The sequence below is a fragment of the Arachis hypogaea genome, chromosome 1 (assembly GCF_003086295.3).
Source record: "Arachis hypogaea cultivar Tifrunner chromosome 1, arahy.Tifrunner.gnm2.J5K5, whole genome shotgun sequence".
In the NCBI taxonomy this organism is placed as follows: domain Eukaryota; kingdom Viridiplantae; phylum Streptophyta; class Magnoliopsida; order Fabales; family Fabaceae; genus Arachis; species Arachis hypogaea.
Window position 1 is genome coordinate 42,484,797 of NC_092036.1, and position 11,191 is coordinate 42,495,987.

At 38.2% G+C, this 11,191-nt stretch overlaps 1 non-coding gene across 1 annotated transcript; it reads left to right on the forward strand.

Annotated features, from left to right (window-relative positions):
* The first annotated feature begins 10,262 nt into the window (after nt 1-10,262).
* LOC112711204 (small nucleolar RNA R71) lies at nt 10,263-10,369 on the forward strand. The gene has a single exon (XR_003157354.1). It is a non-coding gene; the product is annotated as a small nucleolar RNA R71 (small nucleolar RNA).
* The last annotated feature ends 822 nt before the right edge of the window (nt 10,370-11,191 follow it).

The following is an 11,191-nucleotide window of genomic DNA, read 5'->3' on the forward strand; positions in this document are numbered from 1 at the left end:
AATGGGTTTTGGTATTGGATATGGAGACATGAAATCTACCCAAATATTTGGATCTATTTGGATGTGTGGTAAAATCAGGGACCAAACTTATCTCTCTTCGTGATCAATTAGACCAAGGAATTGGATGATTATCAAGATTTGAGAGATAAAATCACCAAGGAATTTGGGTGCAATCAATCATGATTGCGAAGAGGTCAATGGGTTTTATGATTGAAGATGAGATGATCTGAATTTAATCCAAAGAGAGCAATATCTCCCATCTCCAATGAATCTTCCCCATTCTTATCTTCCCTATTCTTTTATAGCTTTCTTTAATTTCTACTATTAACCCATTCCCCGTTTATAATTCAGTCATTTTTGTTTCTGCCATTTACTTTCATGTTCTTTACATTTCTGCACTTTATTGCTTCCCTTTATCTTTAAGTCATTTATAATTCTGCTATTTAGAATTATGTACTCAACAATTCTTCTTGATTAGTGGTGTACGAAATTTTGATCATCAACAATGGCGCCAAAGACTTGGTGCTCTCAAACGTGAATCACACTTTGTCACAACTTCGCACAACTAACCAGCAAGTGCACTGGGTTGTCCAAGTAATACCTTATGTGAGTAAGGGTCGATCCCACTGAGATTGTCAGTATGAAGCAAGCTATGATCATCTTGTAAATCTCAGTCAGGCAGATAATAATGGTTATAATGATTTTCGATTATGAAGATAAATAAAGCATAAAATAGAGATAGAGATACTTATGTAAATCATTGGTGGGAATTTCAGATAAGCGCATGGAGATACTGTGTTCCTTCTGAATCTCTGCTTTCCTACTGCTTTTATCCAATCATTCTTACTCCTTTCTATGGCAAGCTATATGTTGGGTTTCACCATTGTCAATGGCTACCTCCTGTCCTCTCAGTGAAAATGGTCCAAATGCTCTATCACAGCACGACTAATCATCTGTCAGTTCTCGATCATGTTGGAATAGAATCCAGCGATTCTTTTGCGTCTGTCACTACGCCTAACACTCGCGAGTTTGAAGCTCGTCACAGTCATCCCATCTCAGATCCTACTCAGAATACCACAGACAAGGTTTAGACTTTTCAGATCTTAGGAATGGCCGCCAATAATTCTAGCTTATACCACGAAGACTCCGATCTTTCGGAATGGAGGCTAAGAGATATGCGCTCGATCTAAGGTAGAACAGAAGTGGTTGTCAGGCACGCGTTCATAGGTGAGAATGATGATGAGTGTCACGGATCATTACATTCATCATGTTGAAGTGCACCGAATATCTTAGAATAAGAATAAGCTGAATTGAATAGAAGAATAGTAGTAATTGCATTAATACTCGAGGAACAGCAGAGCTCCACACCTTAATCTATGGTGTGTAGAAACTCCACCATTGAAAATACATAAGTGATAAAGGTCCAGGCATGGCCGAATGGCCAGCCCCCAAAGTCTAAGAACTCAATATCTAAAGATAGATACCAAGATGTCTGATCAAAAGGACTCTTAATACAATAGTAAAACGTTCTATTTATACTAAACTAGCTACTAGGGTTTACAGAAGTAAGTCTAAGTGCAGAAATCCACTTCTGGGGCCCACTTTGGTGTGTGCTTGGGCTGAGCTTGAGCGTTACACGTGTAGAGGCTTGTCTTGGGGTTAAATGCCAAGTTGTAACATGTTTTTGGCATTTAACTCTGGTTTGTGACGTGTTTCTGGCGTTTTACTCCAGAATGTAACATGGAACTGGCGTTGAACGCCAGTTTACGTCATCTAAGCTCGAATAAAGTATGGACCATTATATATTGCTGGAAGTCCCTGGATGTCCACTTTCCAACGCAATTGAGAGCACGCCATTTGAAGTTCTGTAGCTCCAGAAAATCTATTTCGAGTGCAGGGAGGTCAGATCCAACAGCATCAGCAGTCCTTTTTCAGCCTGAATCAGATTTTTGCTCAGGTCCCTCAATTTCAGCCAGAAAATACCTGAAATCATAGAAAAACACACAAACTCATAGTAAAGTCCAGAAATGTGAATTTTGCATAAAAACTAATAAAAACATCCCTAAAAGTAGCTAAATCTCACTAAAAACTACCCAAAAACAATGCCAAAAAGTGTATAAATTATCCGCTCATCACAACACCAAACTTAAATTGTTGCTTGTCCCCAAGCAACTGAAAATCAAATAGGATAAAACAAAGAGAATATACTATAAATCTCAAAATATCAATGAATATTAGTTCTAATCAGATGAGCGGGACTAGTAGCTTTTTGCTTCTGAACAGTTTTGGCATCTCACTTTATCCTTTGAAGTTTAGAATGATTGGCATCTCTAGGAATTCAAAGTTCAGATAGTGTTATTAATTTTCCTAGTTAAGTTTGTTGATTCTTGAAAACAGCTACTTTTATGAGTCTTGGCTGTGGCCCTAAGCACTTTATTTTTCCAGTATTACCACTGGATACATAAATGCCACAGACACATGATTGGGTGAACCTTTTCAGATTGTGACTCAGCTTTACTAAAGTCCCCAGTTAGAGGTGTCCAGAGCTCTCAAGCACACTCGTTTTGCTTTGGATCACGACTTTAACCACTCAGTCTCAAGCTTTTCATTTGGACCTGCATGTCACAAGCACATGGTTAGGGACAGCTTGATTTAGCCGCTTAGGCCTGGATTTTATTTCCTTGGGCCCTCCTATCCATTGATGCTCAAAGCCTTGGATCCTTTTTACCCTTGTCTTTTGGTTTTAAGGGATATTGGCTTTTTCTGCTTGCTTTTTCTTTTTCTTTTATATATTTTTTCGCCAATTTTTTTTCGCAAGCTTTTGTTATTCACTGCTTTTTCTTGCTTCAAGAATCAATTCTATGATTTTTCAGATTATCAATAACATTTCTCTTGTTCATCATTCTTTCAAGAGCCAACAATTTTAACATTCATAAACAACAAGATAAAAAATATGCACTGTTTAAGCATTCATTTAGAAAACAAAAAGTATTGTCACCACATCAATATAATTAAACTAATTTCAAGGATGAATTCAAAACTCATGTACTTCTTGTTCTTTTGTATTAAAAACATTTTTCATTTAAGAAAGGTGAAGGATTCATGGAATTATTCATAGCCTTAAGACATAGTCACTAAATACTAATGATCATGTAGTAAAGACTCAAAACATAGACAAACATATAGCATAAAACCAAAAAACAGAGAGATAAGAACAAGGAAGTTAAGGAATGAGTCCACCTTAGTGAGGGTGGCGCCTTCTTCTTGAAGGACCAATGGTGTCTTTGAGCTCCTCTATGTCTCTTCCTTGCCTTTGTTGCTCCTCCCTCACAGCTCTTTGATCTTCTCTAATCTCATTGAGAATGATGGAGTGTTCTTGGTGTTCCACCCTTAATTGGTTCATGCCATGACTCAATCCTTCTAGAGAAGTGTTGAGTTGTTCCCAATAGTTATTTGGAGAAAAATGCATCCCTTGAGGCATCTCAGGGATTTCTTGATGATGAGCTTTCTCATGCGTCTCTTGAGATCCATGGATAGGCTCTCTTGTTTGCTCCATCCTCTTCTTAATGATGGGCTTGTCCTCTTCAATGAGGATGTCTCCTTCTATGACAACTCCAGCTAAGTTGCATAGATGGCAAATGAGATAAGGAAAAGCTAGCCTTGCCAAGGTGGAGGGCTTTTCGGCTACTTTGTAGAGTTCTAGAGGGATGACTTCATGAACTTCTACCTCTTCTCCAATCATGATACTATGGATCATGATGGCCCGATCCACAGTTACTTCGGATCAGTTGCTAGTGGGGATGATAAAACGTTGAATGAACTCCAACCATCCTCTAGCCACAGGCTTAAGGTCCACTCTTCTCAATTGAACCGGCTTGTCTTTTGAGTCTCTTTTTCATTGAGCTCCTTCCACACATATGTCCATGAGGACTTGGTCCAACCTTTGATCAAAGTTGACCCTTCTAGTGTAGGGGCATGCATCTCCTTGCAACATAGGCAAGTTGAATGCCAACCTTACATTTTCCGGACTGAAATCTAAGCATTTTCCCCGAACCATTGTAAGCCAATTCTTTGGGTTTGGGTTCATGCTTTGATCATGGTTTCTAGTGATCCATGCATTAGCATAAAACTCCTGAACCATTAAGATTCTGACTTGTCAAATGGGGTTGGTAAGAACTTCCCAACCTCTTCTTCAGATCTCATGTCGGATCTCCGAATACTCATTTTTCTTGAGCATGAAAGGGACCTCAGGGATCACCTTTTTCTTGGCCACAACTTCATAGAAGTGGTCTTGATGGGCTTTTGAGATGAATCTCTCCATCTCCCATGACTCAGAGGTGGAAGCAATTGCCTTCCCTTTCCTCTTTCTTGAGGTTTATCTGGCCTTAGGTGCCATCAATGGTTATGAAAAAAAAGCTATGCTTTTACCACACCAAACTTAGAATGTTGCTCGCCCTTGAGCAAAAGAAGGAAGAATTGAATAAGAAGAAGAAGAAGAGATGGAGGAGAGGGAGAGATGTGTGGGTTTCGGCCAAGGAGGAGAAGAGAGGGTAGGTGGGGATCCTGTGGGGTCCACAGATCCTGAGGTGATCCTGTGGGGTCCACAGATCTTGAGGTGTCAAGGATTTCTCATACCTGCACCTTTTAGGCGTGTAAAACGCCCTCTGTATGCAATCATGGCATTTAACACCAGACTACAGCTTGTTTCTGGCGTTTAACACCAGACTGATGCTTGTTTTTGGCGTTTAACGCTAGCTTGGTGCTTGTTTTTGGCGTTTAAACGCCAGACAGCTCTTACTCCAGGGTGTACTTTTTCTTCTGCTATTTTTTATTCTGTTTTTAATTTTTGCAATTGTTTTGTGACTCCACATGATCATAAACCTAATAAAACATAAAATAACAATAGAAATATAGATAAATAAAAATTAGGTTGCCTCCGAATAAGCGCTTCTTTAATGTCAATAGCTTGACAGTGAGCTCTCAATGAGCTTCACAGATGTTCAGAGCATGATGAGGGTCTCCCAACACCCAACTTAGAGTTTGAATATGGGGGCTTCTCAACACCAAACTTAGAGTTTGGTTGTGGCCTCCCAACACCAAACTTAGAGTTTGATTGTAGGGGCTTTGTTTGACTCTGTATTGAGAGAAGCTTTTCATGCTTCCTCTCCATGGTTGCAAAGGAATATCCTTGAGCTTTAAACACAAGGTAGTCCTCATTCAATTGAAGGACTAGCTCTCCTCTATCAACATCAATCATAGCTCCTGCTTTGGCTAGGAAAGGTCTTCCAAGGATGATGCATTCATCCTCATCCTTCCCAGTGTCTAGGATTATAAAATCAGCAGAGATGTAAAGGCCTTCAACCTTTACTAACACATCCTCTACCAATCCATAAGCTTGTTTTATTAATTTGTCTGCCATCTCTAATGAGAAGCTTGCAGGTTGTTGATGAGCGGATATTTTATACGCTTTTTGGCAGTAATTTCATGTAGATTTTAGTGTCTTTTAGTTATTTTTTAGTATATCTTATTAGTTTTTAGGAAAAATTCATATTTCTAGACTTTACTATGATTTTGTGTGTTTTTCTGTGAGTTCAGGTATTTTCTGGCTGAAATTGAGGAAGCTGAGCAAAAATCTGATTCAGGTTGAAAAAGGACTGCTGATGCTGTTGAATTCTGACCTCCCTGAACTCGGAATGGAGTTTTTGGAGCTACAGGAGTCCAATTGGCGAGCTCTTAATTGGGTTGGAAAGTAGACATCCAGGGCTTTTCATTAACATATAATAGTTCATACTTTGCGCGAAGATAAACGACGTAAACTGGCGTTTAATGCTAGTTCCATGTTGCATTCTGGCGTTGAACGCCAGAAACAGGTTGCAACTTGGAGTTGAATGCCAGAAACAATTTACAACCTGACGTTTAACTTCAGAAACAGCCCAGGCACGTGAGAAGCTTAAGTTTAAGCCCCAGCACACACCAAGTGGGCCCCAGAAGTGGATTTCTGAACTATCCATCTTAGTTTACTCATTTTCTGTAAACCTAGATTACTAGTTTAGTATTTAAACAACTTTTAGAGACTTATTTTGGACCTCATGACATTTTAGATTTGAACCTTGTACTTTGTGACGGAATGAGTCTCTAAACTCCATTGTTGGGGGTGAGGAGCTCTGCAGCGTCTCGATGAATTAATGCAATTATTTCTGTTTTCTATTCAAACACGCTTGTTTCTATCTAAGATGTTCATTCGCACTTCAATATGAAGAAGGTGATGATCCGTGACACTCATCACCATTCTCAACCTATGAACGCATGCCTGACAACCACCTCCATTCTACATTAGACTGAATGAGTATCTCTTAGATTCCTTAATCAGAGTCTTCGTGGTATAAGCTAGAATCCATTGGCAGCAATCTTGAGAATTCGGAAAGTCTAAAACTTGTCTGTGGTATTTCGAGTAGGATTCAGGGATTGAATGACTGTGACGAGCTTCAAAATCACGAGTGTTGGGCGTAGTGACAGACGCAAAAGGATCAATGGATCCTATTCCGACATGATCGAGAACCGACATATGATTAGCCGTGCTGTGACAAAGCATTTGGACCATTTTCACTGAGAGGATGGGAAGTAGCCATTGACAATGGTGACGCCCGACATACAGCTTGCCATGGAAGGAACCTTGCGTGCATGAAGAAGAAGACAGGGGAAGAGCAGAGATTCAGAGAACAAAGCATCTCAAAAACTCCAACATATTCTCTATTAATGCGTAACAATTACTCGTTTCATGATCTTTCACTTTTTACAATTGAAACTAAAGAACCCTATTGGTATCCTGACTAAGAATAATAAGATAACCATAGCTTGCTTCAAGCCAACAATCTCCGTGGGATTCGACCCTTACTCACGTAAGGTATTACTTGGACGACCCAGGGCACTTGCTGGTTAGTTGTGCGAAATTACATAGCGTGAGTGTAATTTTTGTGTACCAAGTTTTTGGCGCCGTTCTCGGGGATTGTTTGAGTTTGAACAACTGACGGTGAATCTTGTTGCTTAGATTAGGAAAAAATTGTCTTTTGGGTTTAGAGTCACTAGAATTGCATCTTCTATTATTCCTTTTTAAAAATTTTTTTCTTTTTTTTCTTCAAAATTATTTTTTTTCTTTATTAATTGTTAGTTTTTCATTGAGTCTAGTTGCATGTTCTAAGTTTGGTATCCTTTGTGTTTTTGTCATCAAAAAATATTTTTTATCTGTTCAATCCTTGCATTTGTTAAATGTGTCTATTTTCTTGGGAATAGTTGCCCCTTTGAGTTTTCCTTTTTTAAAATCTTTTTAAAAATAATTTTTATTTGATTAAATCTTATGCCAAACTTTAAGTTTGGTGTTCTCTTGTTAATTTTTCTTTAATTTTCAAAAATTTATTGTGATTTTCTAAAAATTTTAAGTTTGGTGTTCTATCTTTTGTTCTTGTTGTTCTTGTGAGTCTTCAAGGTGTTCTTGAGTCTTCTTTGTGCTTTGATCTTAAAATTTTTAAGTTTTGTGTGCCTTGGTGTTTTTCCTCCAAATTTTCGAAAACAAGGAGCATTGGATTTAAAAATTTTAAGTCTTGTGTCTTTTGTTTGTTTTTCTCTTTCATAATAAAATTCAAAAATCAAAAAAAAATTATCCTTTCTAACTATTTTTAAGCAATTATTTCGAATTTTTTTTATAAGAATTCAGATTTCAATTTCAAAATTTTTCAAATCTTTTCCTTTTAAAAATCACATCTTTTTCAAAAATATCCTAACCACTTTCTCTCTCCTCACTTTTTCGAAAATCTTCATAAAATATTTTCAAATTTTTATTTTTTATTTTTATTTTAGTTTTTATTTTATTATTTCAAAATTTTCTTTATAATAATAAAATAAATAAAATAAATCCACGTCATCTCCCTTTCTCCATCATGGACCTAAGTGGAAAGAAATAGTCCAGAAGGACTCTGGGGTCATATGCTAACCCCACTACTGCTTCATATGAGAGTAGTATCTGTATACCCTCCATCGGAGTCAGTAGTTTTGAGTTGAATCCTCAGCTCATTATCATGGTGCAGCAAAGTTGCCAGAATTCTGGTCTCCCACAGGAAGAACCCACAGAGTTTCTGGCACAGTTTTTACAAATTGCTGACATAGTACATGATAAGGAAGTAGATCAAGCTACAGATTGTTACTGTTTCCATTTGCTGTAAAAGACCAAGCTAAGATGTGGTTAAATAACCAACCTAAGGACAGCATAAGGACATGGAAACAGCTGTTAGAAAAATTTCTGAATCAATATTTCCCTCCAAAACGGATGACACAGCTAAGGCTGAGCATCCAAGGCTTTAAACAAGGAGATAATGAATCCCTTTATGATGCCTGGGAGAGATACAGAGAGATTTGGTGGATGGATTTTGTGATCATCAACAATGGCTCCAATAATTTGATAGCTCTCACACGTGAATTACACTTAGTCACAACTCCGCGCAACTAACCAGCAAGTGCACTGGGTCGTCCAAGTAATACCTTACGTGAGTAAGGGTCGATCCCACGGAGATTGTTGGTATGAAGCAAGCTATGGTCATCTTGTAAATCCTAGTCAGGCGGATTAAACTAATTTAAGAGATTATTGGGTTAAATATGATTAACAAAATAAATAGAAAATAAAGATAAAGTTACTCATGTAATCCAATGGTGGGAATTTCGGATAGGTGCATTGAGATACTGTGTTCCCTCTGAATCTCTGCTTTCCTACTGCTTTCATCCAATCCTTCATACGCCTTTTCATGGCAAGCTGTATGTAGGGCATCACTGTTGTCAATGGCTACATCCCATCCTCTCAGTGAAAATGGTCCAAATGCTCTGTCACAGCACGGCTAATCATCTGTCGGTTCTCAATCAGGTTGGAGTAAAATCCAGTGATTCTTTTGCGTCTGTCACTAACACCCAGCCTTTAGGAGTTTGAAGCTCATCACAGTCATTCAATCACAGAATCCTACTCGGAATACCACAGACAAGGTTAGACTTTCCAGATTCCCATGAATGTCGCCATCACCTCTAGCTTATACCACGAAGATTCTGATCAAGGAATCCAAGAGATATGCGCCCGGTCTAAGGTAGAACGGAAGTGGTTGTCAGTCACGCGCATTCATAGGTGAGAATGATGATGAGTGTCACGGATCATCACATTCATCAAGTTGAAGTGCAACGAATATCTTAGAACAGGAATAAATTGAATTGGATGGAAAATAGTAGTAATTGCATTAAAACTTGAGGTACAGCAGAGCTCCACACTCTTAATCTATGGTGTGTAGAAACTCCACCGTTGAAAATACATAAGTGAAAGATTCAGGCATGGCCGAATGGCCAGCCCCCATGATTTGAGAACTAAACATCCCAAGATGTCTAATACAATAGTAAACTATCCTATTTATACTAGACTAGCTAGTAGGGTTTAAAAGAGTAAATAATTGATGCATAAATCCATTTCCAGGGCCCACTTGGTGTATGTTTGGGCTGAGCTCGATCTATCCATGAGCTGAGGCTTCTTTTGGAGTTGAACGCCAAGTTGTAACGTGTTTTCGGCATTCAACTCCGGTTCGTGACGTGTTTCTGGCGTTTGACTCTAGACAGCAACCTGGAACTGGCATTGAGCGCCAGTTTACATCGTCTAATCACAAGTAAAGTATGAACTATTATATATTGCTGGAAAGATCTGGATGTCTACTTTCCAACGCCGTTGAAAGCGCGCCATTTGGAGTTCTCTAGCTCCAGAAAATCCATTTTAAGTGCAGGAAGGTCAGATTCCAACAGCATCAGCAGTCCTTGTCAGCCTCCTATCATAGTTTTTGCTCAGGTCCCTCAATTTCAGCCAGAAAATACCTGAAATCACAGAAAAACACACAAACTCATAGTAAAGTCCAGAAATGTGAATTTATCATAAAAACTAATAAAAACATCCCTAAAAGTAACTAGATCATACTAAAAATTAACTAAAAGTCAACACTTTGTTCTGAGCCAATATGGCATTCAGAGCATCAATTTCAAGAACTCCCTTCCTCTGAGACGTCCCATTATTCACGGAATTCCTCTCAGAAGTGTACATGAATTGGTTATTTGCAACCATGTCAATAAGTTCTTGAGCTTCTGCAGGCATTTTCTTTAAGTAAATGGATCCACCTGCAGAATGGTCCAATGACATTTTGGAAAACTCAGATAGACCATAATAGAATATATCTAATATGGTCCATTCTGAAAACATATCAGAAGGACACTTTTTGGTCATCTGCTTGTATCTTTCCCAAGCTTCATAGAGGGATTCACCATCTTTTTGCTTGAAGGTTTGAACATCCACTCTAAGCTTGCTCAGCTTTTGAGGAGGAAAGAATTTATCCGAGAAGGCTGTGACCAGCTTATCCCAAGAGTCCAGGCTATCTTTAGGTTGTGAGTCCAACCATATTCGAGCTCTGTCTCTTACAGCAAAAGGGAAAAACATGAGCCTGTAGACTTTAGGATCTACTCCATTTGTCTTTACAGTCTCACAAATCTGCATGAACTCAGTTAAAAACTGGTAAGGATCTTTAGATGGAAGTCCATGAAACTTGTAGTTCTGTTGCATTAGAGCAACTAATTGAGGTTTCAGCTCAAAATTGTTTGCTCCAATGGCAGGAATGGAGATGCTTCTTCCATCAAATTTGGATGTTGGTTTAGTGAAATCACCTAGCACTCTCCTTGCATTATTGTTGTTGGGTTCGGCTACCATCTCCTTCTCTTGTTCGAAAATTTCAGAAAGGTTGTCTCTAGATTTTTGTAATTTAGCTTCTCTTAGTTTCCTCTTCAGAGTCCTTTTAGGTTCAGGATCAGCTTCAACAAAAGTGTCTTTTTCCTTGTCCCTGCTCATATGAAAGAGAAGAGAAAAAGAAAAGGAAGAAGAATCCTCTATATCTGGACAAAGAGGATCCTTATTATTAGTAGAAGAAGAAAGGAAAGAAGAGTGAAGAAGAATGGGTAAGGATAGAGGTAGTGATTTGAGATGAAGGGAGGTGAAGAGAAGTGTTAGTAAATAAATAAATAAATAGAAGAAGAGGAGATATAGAGAATTTTGAAAATAATTTTGAAAAAGTAGTTAGTGATTTTCGAAAATTAAAGATAAGATATAATTAAAATTAAAATTTAAAACAATTAA